The sequence below is a fragment of the Chlorocebus sabaeus genome, chromosome 22, assembly GCF_047675955.1.
Source record: "Chlorocebus sabaeus isolate Y175 chromosome 22, mChlSab1.0.hap1, whole genome shotgun sequence".
In the NCBI taxonomy this organism is placed as follows: Eukaryota; Metazoa; Chordata; class Mammalia; order Primates; family Cercopithecidae; genus Chlorocebus; species Chlorocebus sabaeus.
In genome coordinates, this window is record NC_132925.1 from 4028385 (window position 1) to 4044035 (window position 15651).

General features: G+C 37.9%; 1 protein-coding gene across 4 annotated transcripts in view; it reads right to left on the reverse strand.

The window, feature by feature from the left end:
- The window catches only part of ROBO1 (roundabout guidance receptor 1), a 1151566-nt gene extending 1144930 nt beyond the window's left edge, over positions 1 to 6636 (reverse strand). For 3 of the 4 annotated variants that reach the window (XM_073009653.1, XM_073009651.1, XM_073009652.1), the window contains exon 1: positions 6379 to 6636. The gene's annotated coding sequence lies outside the window, so the exon portion shown is untranslated. The remainder of the gene's footprint in view (positions 1 to 6378) is intronic. The other variant, XM_007986183.3, reaches the window with a different exon arrangement.
- Positions 6637 to 15651: the final 9015 nt, after the last annotated feature.

Here is a 15651-nt window from a genome sequence, read left to right on the forward strand (position 1 = left end):
GGAGATTCAATCTGGAAGAGTACCCAGAAAACTTCAATATTACATTTAGTCTTTTATTATTTAACATGGGTGGTCATTCAAGGGAACTTGTTTCACTCATTTTTGTGTCTGCTAATCAAACATGTCATAATAATAAAAAGCCAGAGTCATTAAAAGCTCCAAGTACTCTGCACAGCAGCACCTCAACTCTAAATGCCATTTTCACATGTGATTACCGCAATTCTCCTCTTGGCAAATCGGCCTTTCTGATGCAGGGCTCTCGTACTTCAGTAAGAATGACTCATGTGATCTAATTTATTAGACTCTAAGCAAATCTTTCTCTGAAGCACAGTAATCCGGGAAGACACAAAATAAGATCTAAAAAGCTGTGCAAATGGCTCCTCCCCCAACTGCTAAAATCAGGACCATATTGATCTGGCTGAAATGGAGAGCAACTCTTGTGATCAACATCCTGTCCCTGGTTACACCTGGAATATCTGTTACTATGTAGACTCAAGTGCTCCACCCCCACATATTCTATTGCAGTCATTCTGATGGGGGATCCTGGAACCGGTGTTTTAAGGGTTGTTTTTTTCACTTTTAAGATTTATTTGGTTCAGTGGACAAAGTGTGAGGCATACTTCTTCACAGAATTCAGAGTCTGTCTTAGTAAATCTTCAGGGTGCCACAACAAAGTGCTATGGAGTAGGTGCCTTGTAAACAATAGAAATGCTTTCCTCATAGTTTTAGAGGCTGGCAAGTCCAATGTCAAGGTGCTGGAAGATTTGGTGTCTGGGGAGGACCCACTTTCTGCTTCATAGACGGCCATCTTCTCATGATTAGTCGTGGGGGAAGGGGCAAGAGAGATTACTCAGACCTCTTTTATAAGGACACTAATCCCATTCTTGAGGACGCTGCTCTCATGGTCTAATCATCTCCCAAAGGCCCCATCTCCTAATTCTAATTTCAGCATATGCATTTGGAGAAGACACAACATCAGAACATAGCACAGTCTCATAGTAGAAATGAATAAATGATTGCAATGGAATTTCAGAGGCATTATTAAATGATCAGAAAGGGAGGAATACTTAAACCTATTTTCTCAACATGAAGGTCTTCACAGAAGAAGTGACACTTGTTTTGTGTTTTCAAACATCGCTGAAAAAATGAGAAAGTGAGAACCATTTGGGGCAGAATTCTGGAAAACCGCACACACACACACACACACACGCACGCACACACACACACAGAGGAATGAAACATCCTGAGTATTTAATAAAATGCAAGTAAATTTTCATAGTAATTGATCATTCTGAAGACTGAAAAGAAGAATTCATGCTTCGTATCACAGAGTACCTTCAAAGACGTGATAAGGAGTTTAGAAATTGTCATTTCTGCCCTAACAGATAGCTTGCCACACTGGATGCACATGACTTCAAATGGCTGATCCCAGGAGGCAGAAGAAAGAATTGGAGGACAGGCCCATGAGGAGAAGAGGTGAAGCTCAAGAGAAAAATCATAATTTGTTTTTCTTTTCATGACCTGAACATAGAGAATGAGGCAGAGGGACATAGCAAAGAGGAATGTGTCCGGATGCATGATGTAGTATTTATAACTTGGAAATCTAAAGAAATAAGCAAGTGTGTGGCATGGAGGATGATACCTGTGGCTTGGAATGCTTTCCTTTAAGATAGTTTCCTTTAAAATGTTTGTGATGCATCTCTAGGTGGAGATGAAATTAGATCTTTGGAAATATAGGTGTGACAATCGGAGCAATGCATGGACAAGAAATATAAAATTTGGATGTCATTATTGAAACTCCAGAAATGTATCACAACATCACAACATCTGGGTGACTATCGAGGGTGAAAAAACAATAAGGGCAAAATGAAGAAATACAATGAAGAAATAGAAATTTATAGTTGATGGATAATGTATGTAAAAGTATATAAGGTAAAGGCTCAAGAAATGTTAGTTTACTCCTAATACCTAAATAAAGACCAAATTAGACAGCAGATGTTATTGGAACTTACTTGGAATTTAAGAGGTAAGGAACAGCAATAGTGTTGGAATAATAAGAAAAATTTTATGGTAAAGAAGGAACATGAACCACCCCGGACAAATGGATAGGGTTTGGCCAAATGAGGAAGATAATTTTGCAGATTAGAGAAGACACGTGTGCAGAAATGTAAAGGTGGAAATGTACAACTTCTGGCTGAAAATTATGTAATGGATCCTTCTCAGACATCCTGGCTACATGTGTATAAATTTCAAAGAAAATGAAAAGTCCCTCGATTTTCCCCAAATGATCTGCTCCCCAGAGATGATAATACAGGTAGGGTGTCAGATAGGGATGGGGTATATTTTCTGAAACAGTTATTTACTGGCTATGAGATCCTTGGAAAGTAACTGTAAAAGTTTGGTCTTGGACAAATGTAAATAATGCTTTGGACATGAAAAAGACATTAAGGAGATTTAAAAATTATGAGTACTAAAATAAAATTCAAGGAATAATCAAACTCCTTGTTTAAGTATGGGAGAAAATAGGTAGGTATAGTTAATGGAAGAGAATGGCTCATTTAAAAGCAGCAGTATGACATACTAGAAAAGCATGTACTCTGTCATAAGAAAGAACTTGTTTCTCATCCCGGCTCTGCCCCTTTTCTGCTGAATGGTCATGTATATTTTCCTTAACCTCTCTGAGCTTCATTCTCTTCATATGTTGTAGACACCTAATAAAGCCTACTTTGAAAGGGTTATGTGGGGATTAACTGAAATACCTGTTGCAAGTACGGTGCCTAACACTGTTTCTACAGTTTTATCCTATACAGTTTTGAATTAGTCAGTTAATCTTCTAGAACCTCAGTTTCCTGTAGAATTGGGAGAATTGACTGATCCATATAGCACTAATATATTTTAGGTACAAATATGAATACATCAACAGTAACATTGCTCACTTCAACAGCAAGTTTAGAGAGATAAACGATTATGTGACCAGGTCATAATCTAGCCTACTGTATGCTATTATGTTTTTGTTTATGGTCTCAGAAAGAGAGGAAAATCAGTTGAATTTAGGTGACAAGAAGGAGCTCATTCTCCAGCAAATAGGCGGAAGCTCACCTCAAGTTACATTTCAAATGGTGCATTGCACCTGCTCATTCATCAAGCTGCCAGGGGCTTGCTTTACTGCCTTGCTTTTTTTTCATTTTAAATTCACATCTTTGTGGTGTCTTGAGTTTCTCAGCCTCATAATGAAAGTAACAAAGTAAATCTTGCTTCAATAAAAGTAGTTCCTAATGTATTAAGTATACAGGAATGCCAAAAAGTGAGATTTTGTAGCTAAGCACAACACTAGTTTCCAAATAGTGCACACAAGTGTATAGCTTCCTTTTGATCTCTGGTCAATGTTATTTCATGTTTGAATTGAATCTATTATGTTATAAGGTAAAGGAAAATTACACAGAACAATGCAGTTCTCTTTGGGGAGATATTAGGGTATTTGTTCTTTATTTCCTGCAGCATAGGGTAAGAGAAAGTCGGCATTAAACCTTTGGGACTCCCTAGGCAGCTGTTGAGTCTCTGCCCTCCTCCCATGCTCAGCTCAGTGCTATATCTTTGGAAATCACTAACCTTCATAGAGTAGAGCCCAGAAGATGGTAACACTGGTTCAAGGACAGGATAAGGGAAGGGAAGGGAAGTAAAAGGAAGTAAATAGGAAAATACAACAAACATGTGATTAACAGCTGTTTTCTGACGCAAGCCTCCACCAGGGATCTGCAGCTGTGTCATTGTGCTTCAATTCTGCAGATCCTACAGGGCTAAATTGGAAGAGGCATGGAGCAGGAAGATATGTGGGAAAAGGTGAAAGGAAGTCCAAAAACCAAGGCAACAATATGAGGTGAATGCCCCCACTCCTTACATACTCCTAATCTTTGTCCCTCATGGGAGAGGTATAGGTCCCTAAGAAACAAAGTCCTCTTACCAACTAGATATCTGCTCTGAGCTGCTGCTGCTGCTTCATCTTCCTTTTTGCGGGGGATGGGGGCCGATACTGGAAGGGCAAAAATTGACGGAACATTTCCCAACCCTGCCTCTTCCCTTTAATAAAATCTACATGATGCATGCTTACGGATGGCCTTTGAAAGTTACCAGTGCCTCCTCAAGATATAGTAGAGAAGCAGGTTGTAGGGTGGCAAACTGAGGCTTTCAGAACAATAGGTGCTAGGAGCATAAAAGTTTGGGCCTGAAAACCCAGTTATGAGGCTTCCAAATAAATCAGTGGATTTTCAACATTTTTTTTTTTTTGTAATTATTACATCCTAGTTCCCAAACAACCACAATAAAGGAGGCGCACGGAAAGCGAGGAAAAAATGAAATGGTATCGTCTTCCCCCAGGTGCTCAAAGCATTCTATTTCCTTTGATATGTAGCCTTCAAGTAACTGACAACCCCAAGTGGCCCGTTCTATAGGGTCCTGCGTCTATGCTCCTTCCTCTGCGCGCTCAGCCGGGGCTGACAATCAACCTCCAAATTAAACAATCTCCCACCACTACTTGGAAACAGCCAGCCATCGCTTAACAGGCCTCTGTACCACACAGCTTGATGAAAATCACTTACACGGGGCAGATGACACACAGGAGTTTACAAGGTCGGGGCAGTCCCTGGCGGGGCGTGAAAGGGTGGGAGGTGCCGAGGTCAGGGTTAAACTACCCTGTGAAATGAGCCTCCTGCCCTGCCCTTTCCTCCCTTCATCTACAGAAGGAGTCTCCAGTGAGTTCCTGCTTCTGGAAATCTGCCCCCTTTAGTGCCGCAGAGAGGCCAGGGGCAGCATTTCAAAGCTCCGTCTAAATCAATCCACTTAAAAGAGCCCAGAAAAGCCTGACCACTGACCGTAATTGCCCCAAATTGCTTGTTTTCCTTCCCCTCTTGCAGCCTCATCACCATTTCCCTTCTTTCCCCTTCGTGTCGTTTTTCTCTTGGGGGCGCAGGTCCTCTAGATGCTGGGGTGCATACTAAGGATACTCGAGTAGTGGAAGCTCCGACTCGAGGCAGGAGCGGGATGTCCTAGCATTCCACCCCCCCACCCCCTATCTGCGTGGGACACAGTGCCTCCCGGAAGGGGATCTCAGGATTTCCGCGGCCAGGTGTGAGCGCCCTGCACGCGGTCCTCCGAGACCCCAGGGCGCCTGGCAACCGGGCAGAAGCCGCCTCTGCAGCGCCGCTGTCCCGCGTGGAGCGGCAGCGCAGGCTGCGGCACTGGGGTTGCCACGCCGAGTTTTCCGCATCGGCCGCCCGCGGAGCTCGCCTGCTTCTCCCTATTGTGTTCGCGGAGCTGTGGGACCGAGCCCCGCGCGCGGCCGCACCCGCACCAACGCTGGGGACGCAGGCTCGGGGAAGCGGGGCTGGCAGGAGGGGGCAGGGAGAGGGAGCAGGAAGGGGCCCCAGAAGGGCACGAGCTTCATCCATAATGCAGGGGCTCCTGGACCTCCCTGCAATACGTTTTCCAGCTAAACGCCACCAACTGGAGCGCCTCCTAGTTCGTCCCACTCGTGTGGTTTTTGTGTGTGAAAGACGGGACGCACCTTTTCCATTCATCTGTCTTCTCTCATTCTTCCTCCTTCCCTCCCTCATTTCCTCCCTCACATGAAGTCCCCGCTGGCTCAGCTTTCAGCTCTCATCTTCACATCAGCACCATGTTTTCAGGTCAAATCCTGCAGGTTGCAATCGCAAGTGTCAAAAGTCCCCACTGCCTACATGTCGCCAAGAGTTTACCAAAATCCACCCAGTAACGCTTATTTTCAAAGCCCCCACGCTCATCCATTCCTGAGAATGCTTTCAGAGTTTGGGAGCTCCCTGCAGCCAGCCGGGGTCTACACCTCAGTCCGTTCACATCACTCACAACGGTGCGGTCAGCGACACTGAGATGAGCTGCAAAGTCGCCCGGCCCCAGCCCAGCAGACCGCTGGTGCTCGCCGCATCCCAGGAGGAGACTGCGCTGTGTGCCCCCAAGAAGCCAAAAGCGGCACGAAACCTACTCAGACAAGGGTTAGTCCAGCCACACACAACAAACAAATCCCAAAACTTCTTTGTTAAGCAGTCGCAGCCTACCTGGAACGGACACTCTGCACAACTTGCAAGGAATAAACAAACCTCGCATCCCTGCAGGAAAACTTGTTGAATCCCTCCCGGTCGCAAGGCTGCAATTTCCGATTTAGCCTGAAGGTTTTTGGATTCTACCCCCAAACACCCTGGCGCAGGAGCCACAATTTCTGGATAAACTGCAGAGTCCTCTCGGCAACCGTTCTGCACTCCCACAACCACCAGTGTAAAACCCAGCGTGTCCCCTTTCACACATCGAAAGCCTGCTGTCACTTCCTTTGCAACCGTTTGCGAGACTTACCCTTGGATAAGCCTGTTTTCAGCAATCTAGCGGCGCCGTAGTGCAGACGCAGCCCCTCCAACTTTGCTGTGCACTGAGACCTTTCCGAGTTTAAACCAAGCGAAAGGTGCCTGAGACTTTTCAACCTAAGAGTGGGAAAACGGGGAGAGAGTGAAGTCGGGTCTCTTCTCGGTATCAGCACCCTGGAAAAATTCAATCCTTCTTCGGTAGAGAATTCTTTCAAACCCGTTATCTGTATTACTATTAATGCGCAGAGCAGAAGGCATTGCATACAAATAGGTCCAAGTGTGCGCTTCTATTGGTGGCTGCGGAGGCCCCTGGGTCCTACTGCTCCGGTTCTAAACTACACAGCAACACTAGGCACGCAGCTTTGGAGACGCCGAGGGGAAAATGGATTTAATTGATTCGTTACCTCTGGTATTGTAATGCCTGCTGCGATGTTTAACCGAGGGGAGAGGAAAAAAAAAAAAAAAACCTTTATATTTAACTCCTGTCATGTGATCTATCATTTCATATCTGCTTTTAATTGTCTGTGTGAAGTGGCTTTGATCATACAAAGGATTTTAAAAGAACATTTTCGAAGGAAAATTCACACATACTTTTGGCAAGAAAACCCTCTTTTGCTCTCTGTTATGCATTAGTCTCATATAAATCCAGGAAATTTTATGTAATCAAATACTTCTGCGCTTCACATAGGTACACATAGCACCCAATTGTATTCCTTACAATTCATAGCTACTCCAGATAAAATATCTTACACGGATAGTAGATAGTAGAAGCCAAAATATGAGTCTACCAATTATAAAACACGGGTTATATTAATCAAATGCTACAGAAAAAAATCATATCAATGACAATGGCATGGGCATCATTTTTACTTTGCAAAATTAGAAATTCAGAAATATTTTCCTTGTAAATACTGGCATAAAAATATAAATCAACATAAAGGTATCTATAATGTCACAGTATGTCAAGCATTTACTATTAATTGCTACATTCTCTTTTTGCAGTTTCTCTCTTAGCAAGTCCATTAGTAATGCAAATTGGCATAACAAGGAGATTTAAAGTGAGGCAGACCTGTGGTGACTAGCAATTTGAAATACTGTAACAGTGTGCAAAATCACTTTAGTTCATCATCAGGAAAGCCAGTTATTTTAAGAATTAGAACATTAAATGCTGAATCTTAATATATATTACTTTGAAGTCTTAAACATGCTGTTTTCTTTTGTCTTTAATTTTGTGGAGGAGAAGAGAACTCCTCATTTAAATTAAAATGACATAGACTTTCCACAAAATCCTAGATATGATATTTACTGATATTACAATTTAGGAAGTAACATAATTTTATTGTTCTTTGATGTAAATAATTATGATAAATTCCAATTTAATTACAAAATTATTACATATATGTAATGTACCACTAAATGAACATTGTTGGAAAGGGACACCCCGGACAAGGTTAACATCAACCAACCTATAAATTCACCACCAATGTGTAAACTAAATAAATGAAAACACAATGCCAAAATACAACAGACTCAAAATCTGATTCCAAATACATGTATAGCATTTGAATTTATGTAGTGTGTGCTATAATCCTTCTTCATTTCCATAACTCTTTCCCTTTCCAGCCCCTTCCCTTCCCCCATCAGTAACCCTTGACAACAGAAGTGTTAACTTCAAGTCCAGGTTGCCTTTGCTGCCTTCCAGACCTAACTTACAGATTGCATCCTTGTAGGAGACAGAATTAACTCTTACACGACTGAGAGGTGAAAGAAGAGAACTTCTTTCGGGGATTAGAAAATCCAGTATTTTTATGTGTATTTGCAAAGTTTGCACCAACACATATTTTTAACGTATCCATGACCACTAATTCAGAGTGAAAAGACATGATCATTGGTATTACATTGGAGTCAATTTGCTGTATTTCTTCATTGCTATTGTGTCACTGAAATAGCCGTTGAGTAACTTTTATTCAGGGTTACTTCAATCACTTTATTTCAGGTTAATAATTTTAATAATTTCTCCATTTACAATAGAGTTAAAATGAAAATATCAAAGTACTGCAATATTTTGTATATTGTATAAGGGTATAAGTATAAGGGTATAAGGGAGTTTTTTTAATGTGTAAAAGAAAAGCTATTATTTAGTAGAGTAGTAGAGTAAGAAAAGCATAATGACCATGCAAAGTTGAATGAAGATGACTGACATTCTTTTTTTTTTCTAAAACAAGTAAATTATTGGTGTTTCAACTTCTTTCTACAAGGTGATCTGAAAAAAAATCATTTGCATGATTTCTTTCAACTACAAGTTGAAAGTTCTGCATTTAATGTGTATCGTTTTAGAACTGAGAAAAGATGTGTTTTACACAAGCTGACAGATTTTATACAAAATCAATGCAGCTTATCTATGACCATAATTAAATGGGGAAGTTTGGTAGTGGACAAATGTAATAGTGAACAGAAAAAAATAAATAAAACAAAACTTACCTAATAGCAAATTTATTATGTAATCTCATGATAAGTTTTTACTTTCTACATAAAAGGCTGATGTAAAAATATAGCAAGCTAAACAGAAACTTAAGTGTAACTTACTATTTCTTTTTAAAAAAGTTTTCTACATCTCTTCAATACATTACTCATTTATCCAAATTATTATCATATGAGATATTTATAGTAAATATATAGTTGTAAATATTGCAAATATATTTTCCTTACTTCTTGGATACTAAGACAAAACATATTTTAAAGAAGGATATTAGAACCACAACAGTTTTTATATATCCTAGATCTGTAGTAATATTCCTGATCTATTCTTTATTATTTGAAGTACTGTTGGATCCTTCATTTTGCCAGTGCAGTTTTCAAGGACAATATATGCTATGTCAGAAACTGATTTCCATTATGTCCTTGGATCATGATGACAATGCCTTATTGTGGTTAATGTGAACATCTAGAAAAGTTGGAAAGCAAAACATACCTGGCACATCCCTGTCTGCCATTAATACAATCAGCCTACTTTGTACATTTAGGTGGGTAAACATGCAATAGCATGCCGTTTGATGAAACTTAATGAACTATAATGACATTCAGCTACTTATCCAAGCTATTTAAAAAATTCTGTCTTGAGTAATTTTGAAATATGTATAGTTTAAAAAATTTCAAATCCTCAGGCATTGATCTATGCATCTGCTTTAAATAGAATATTTATTCATGCTTGATTTTGACAGATAAAAAGGAAAATTACCAGACATTCAAATTATACTTTGAAAGCAGAAATACAAAGTTAAGAATGTTAACAGTTAAATACGCATTTTTTGAAGTGTAAATCAGTACTACACAGCAATATGTGTGTGTGTATCTATACACACACACACACACACACAGATCACTAATTGAGATGTGATGGTGTATTAAATAATGCAGTAAAACATCTTAATAATTTAGAAAGTTGCAAGACACCACCTGTAAATACATGGCTCAAAAACTCATCTTTATGAATTGCTATAAAAGGTGAAGAAAATACAAGCTCAAGTGTTAAAAATATCTATACAAGATGATAAGTCTGAGAAGAAGGATGGAACTTCAAAAAGGTCAGCTAAATCTGACACTAAGTGGAAGGGATGAGAACTTCACGGCACAGTGATTTGGATAAGATGATCACCATGAACGGAATGCTCATATTAAAATTCTAGTAAAATTTGGCAAAGAAAGAGGCTAGAAGAGGATATTTTCTACTATAAACAAGATTATAAAGCAAACAAGATAAAAGTTGACAATAAAAGTGTGGAAGTAAAGTACTTTGGTAAAACAACACAAACATGAAATAGGGTTGGCACCTACTATAGACTTTTGAGATTAGAGAAAATGTTAATAGACAATTTTAAATTTGAATAGGAAGTTCTTTAAAAGATTTTTACCTATTGTCCTGAGAAATCTGAGAATAAAAGCTCCACAAACTTTTGTGAAAACAGACAAAAAATTTAAACCTATGTAAAATGTCAGATAAATTTTGAGTTAAAGCAAATAAATGAATATAAATATACATATATACAATATTATGTTATCATTACCTCACTAATTAAGAGCTGAACAACAATTTTCTGTATGTTATATGAAGGTTAGTGGTCAGATTTCATGGTTTGCCCTTCAAAAGACACAACTGGTTACACTATTTAGAAGGAAATCTAACCGAATTTTAATGTATTTAAAGGCTATTCATTTGATCTCTTTTAAAGACTCCCAAATACTTGCTTATAAAGCATAATAAGACAGACATTATTTTTAACTATGTTTTTATTCATATACCATAGTTCTTAGGTAGCTAAATTTAATCATATTAGAATGTCATTTGCTTTTGTCTGGACCAGCTACAAAAGCTAACATTAAAGTTAAGAGTCACTTACTCATTTAGTTAAGGGAGGAGACCACCCTTCATATTGTCTTATGCCCAATTTCTACCTCCAAAGAAAGAAGTAGTAAAAACGAAAGGCAGAAATGGAATCCACAGGTAGAGAGCCCAGCACTGCCCTGGGCCTGGTAGATAAAGATCAGCCCCTGACCTGACTGCTTGTGTTATCTATAGATTCTCGACATTGTATGGAAAAGCATCGTGAAAAGCCCTGTCCTCTTCTGTTCCATTCTGATTACCAGTGCATGCAGCCCCCAGTCATGTACCCCTGCTTGCTCAATGGATCATGACCTCTCACATGGACCCCCTTAGAGTTGTAAGCCCTTAAAACGGACAGGAATTGCTCATTCCGGGAGCTTGGTTTTGGGAGACTTGAGTCCACCAATGCTCCCAGCTGATTAAAGCCCTTTCCTTCTACAACTCCGTGTCTGAGGGGTTCTTGTCCAAGGCTCATCTTGCTACATTGTGAATATTAAATCTCCTTTTTATGGAATTCTATAGGACACATAAAGTAGATAAAGCTGCTATAGAAATTATGAACAACCATTATTTTTATTTAATAGCCAAAGATAAATGAATACAGTAGAGTCAGCCTCTAATAAGGCAGGGATTGAGGAAAATAAATTTTAACATTAAATAATAGTAAATATATTTGGTGTTTCCTATCCTGAGAAATTAATAATAGAAAGTCCACCTGAAAATATAATTGTGCTTCTTTCTCCTTTCTTCATCACTCTTACAATACTCTCCCTTGCCATTCCCCTCAGAAACAGACTTTTTTCTTAAGCAACATTAATTGTACACAATCGGTGTACGTCATGTTTAGACACAGAGAATCAAACTTTAGTGGTTTTTAGTCTAAATATCAGAACAACACTTTGCCCAACAAGTCAGTTTTCTTCTTACTGACTGGTTTGTTTTCTTGATAAATACAAATTATTTTTCAATTTTATGACTCAGCTGGTAGATAATAGTAGCTTAAGATTAAATAGGTAGGTAGATGACAGAGATACATAATTGGGAGAGTAGGTTAAAAGCAGATTATAGCTCTGAAGTTGATGGCAGAAAATGGCTGTGACTATTTTAGTAATACAATAGTGTTAAGTATGGTTAAAGAACAACTTTAAATATTTTCAAAATAGTGTTTAAACCCAGCACTTTTAAAATGGGACATGGGTTTTTCAGGGCAGGAGGTCCTAAAAATTAAATTTTTACAAGAAGTCAAATTGATACAAAAAAATAAAAAATAGAATGGTAGCAACTAATTTTAAAAATAAAGATTAGCCCACACTGAAAAAAAATGATGCTTGGAGTATCAGAATAAAGTCTCTATAACCAACTTCTGAGAGAGACGGTTTAAAGTTAACAGATATCTGCAAATGGGAACTTCCAATCTCCTTCTAAATTTGAAGGGGCTTCAGTATTCATAATTGAGGAGAGGAGAGATTAAACATATTAACAACCATTAATATCTGTGTGTTGCAATTAATGATGAGATTTTTTCCTGTTTTGTATGTGTTTACTATTCCACAAGGCATATGTATAAATGTTACCATTAAATATGAAAGTTAAAAGCCAATAGTAATACTAAATAAACACATATTTTAATCTCCTATTATTTCTATACCCTAGAAACTCACTAGCCTTCTGAGCCTCAGATTACTGCTCGCTAATGTGCTAATAAAATCTTACCATTGTGAGAATACAATACAATTTTGTAAACTCTATACATTAACCAGTGTTAGAAAAGCACTTAGTTATTTTAAGTGCACTTGATTATTTAGCACCAAAATTTTATATATCCATCTGTGCAAATTGCAAAGATGATCACCAAATCTCACTTTTATACTTTTTAGAAACTTTATAAGGAGGCATAAAACTGTACCAGTTTTTAACAAAAGGTAAATGGGGAAAAAAGTAATGTGTAAGAATAATACAATAACTGGGAAATTTAAAGAATGGCTTATTAAAAACATCCTTCAACAATTGGGCATTTTAGGGTAAAGAGAAAGGTCATGGGCTTACTGAGTAGGAGATGCATGTAGCAACACTTACTTTCTACTTGTACTAAGTTAACTTTTAGATCTTGAGAATGTCTTCGAAGCAGTTTATCTTGATTTCAGCTAAGCATTTGACAAGGGCTTTCATCATTTCATAATATACAAAGTAGAGAAAAACTGGCTGGATGCTAGTACACTTAGGTGTTGGATTTGTAGTTAATTAAACCAGTAGATTTCTTGTGTTGACCCTTCAATATCAACCTGAAGAGGGACCTCCAAAGGCCTGACACAAGCCTGTGTACTTGATCCTGTGAAGTTTAATATAGTTATCAGTGCAGGAATCTTCATGAAGTGCACAGTTGCGATACAGCTGAGAGTGAGAGCCAATATCTTAGAACACAAACTGAATATGAAAATGCAATTAAAAATTTAGAAAAAAAGATGCATCAACAGAGAAAAAGATGAAAGCTGAAATCGAATATTGAGCAACAGAATATTTGAAAAATAAGTTCAGAGATCAATATTAAACCACTTATTGAGTTCAACCAACTACAAACTCAGCACAACCTGATGGCACGCTATGAGAGCTAATAAACCTATTAGGTTTGTTAAAAGACAGAGTATATCAAATTCCAGGCCTTATATTAAAGAAAGAAGAAAAAAAAGAAAGAGAGAGAAGGTGAGAGAGAGAGAGAGAGAAGGAAACTAGGGACTAACGAGCAGGGCCGAAACCTAGATAGTGATGAACCTGATATTGGCATATGAACAAGAATAAAGAAAATAAAGTTATTTAACCAAGGAAAATATTCTTTGAAAAGATGATAACTAACTTTTAATATTTTAAGAGTTGTCACATACAGATGATAAAAAAGACACAAAACAAATGTTACTCTGCTACTTTTCGAGTCTAAAATTCTATGTTTCTTATTTATGTAAAGAAATGAAATGATATTGCTAGTGGACAGTCCCATATTGAATATAATAGAAACTTTTCGAAGCTAAGTACCCTTAAAACCTCAGCAAAGTGACAAAATCCAACGTATATTTGAACTACAGTTGCTTGTTGAAATTAAGCTGCGTGGTCATGATTCATCTATGAAAACTTTTGAATTCCAGTTATGCAAAAAATAAAGGAAGAAATGAGGAGAAGAAAGGTAAAGAGTGCAATATAAGTGACTCACAATATTAACTATATCATTCAATGAAACATACAAAATAGGCTAAACATGTTCTTTTGCCAGGGACTTAATAATGATGGCATAAAGTATGATAAAGCTCTGCAAATTCCTAGCATGAAATGGTGATTCAAAGAAGACATACTTTTTAAGACACAGAGATAAAGTTCTTCAACAAGATAAGTTTTGTGAACTTTGTGATTTAAAACAGGTAATTTATTACTTTCTAACCAGAATAATTTCTAATTAGAAAAAGTTTATGTGTATTTTTATATGCACTCATTTTATGCATAATGGAAAGAAAAATCTTCTTCAACACTTTTACATAATGAATAAATTCCAGAATTATGGATGCAGAATCAACATTAAATTATGGTGAGATGGAAAAAAACTATAAAAAATAATGATATCCTTCACATGGTATTTTATATTGCAGAAATATCCAGTTGGGTGTTTATCACATTATTCAATGAACTAAACGTTAAAAATCTTCACTGAATAGGAGAATTAGCTTATCCCTCTCTGTTTGAACATCTAGTATTATTTTACGTAGAAGGGAAGCTTCAGTAGTTCAAGCACCTAAGAAAAAGGAGGATTAAAAAGTGTGGCCTCTGGTGCCTTTCCTTTCAAAAGGGTCACATATCTTTATGTGAATAGCTATGGCCAATGACATTTTGGCAGATTTTTTTAAGACTAGCATGTGGCTTAACATATTTTTCCATTACCAGATGATAGATTGTCTTTCCACTAGAGACTACCTAGTTCATCAGGGTTTGGTTAAAGATGACAAGGAATAAAGCCGCAGGTGACCTGCAATGGACATTGAAAGAGGGAGAAATAAATCTACACTCAGGTAAGCACTTGAAACTTCAGGGACATCAGTTACTACAACATAACATAGGAAATCCTAACTAATACAGTATGGAACTGGAGAAACTAGATTTGATTTTTAAAAAGTACTTTATTGAAGAATAATTGACATATAAAAAGCTATTCTTATGTAATGCACATGACCTGATGAGTTTGGAGATAAGGATATACCCATAAAACCATCACCACAGTCTGTCATAAATAGAGCCATCACCTCCAAAAATGTCCACCTGCTTTCCTTATTTATTATCATTATTTGTATGTGTATGTATGTGTGATAAGAAAAATTAACACAAGTACCCCCTTAGAAATTTTTTAAATATACAATACAGTATTGTGAACTATAGGCCCTATATTGTGCAGTAGAGTTTAAGAACTTAGCCATCTTGCATAACTGAAACTCTGCCCTTTGACTAATACCTCCCCACTTCCCCTCATCTAACTCCTGACAAACACTATTCTACTCTCTGCTTCCATGTTTGTCACTGTTTTAGATTCCCTATGTAAGTTGTATCATTTAGTATTTGTCCTTCTGTTACTGGCTTATTTCACTTAGCATAATGTCTTCCACGGTTATTTTTACTGCAAATACCATGATTTCCTTACTCTGTCTACAAATATACCATACTGAGAGCCCTTGATCTCCTCTTAGAATGTAAGCAGGGTTGGTCCTGGTTAGTACTCGCTGGAAAACTAGGAACTAGATTCTTTTTTTTTTTTTTTTTGAGACGGAGTCTCGCTCCGTGGCCCAGGCTGGAGTGAGCGGCGCCATCTTGGCTCCCTGCAAGCTCCGCCCCCCGGGTTCCCGCCATTCTCCT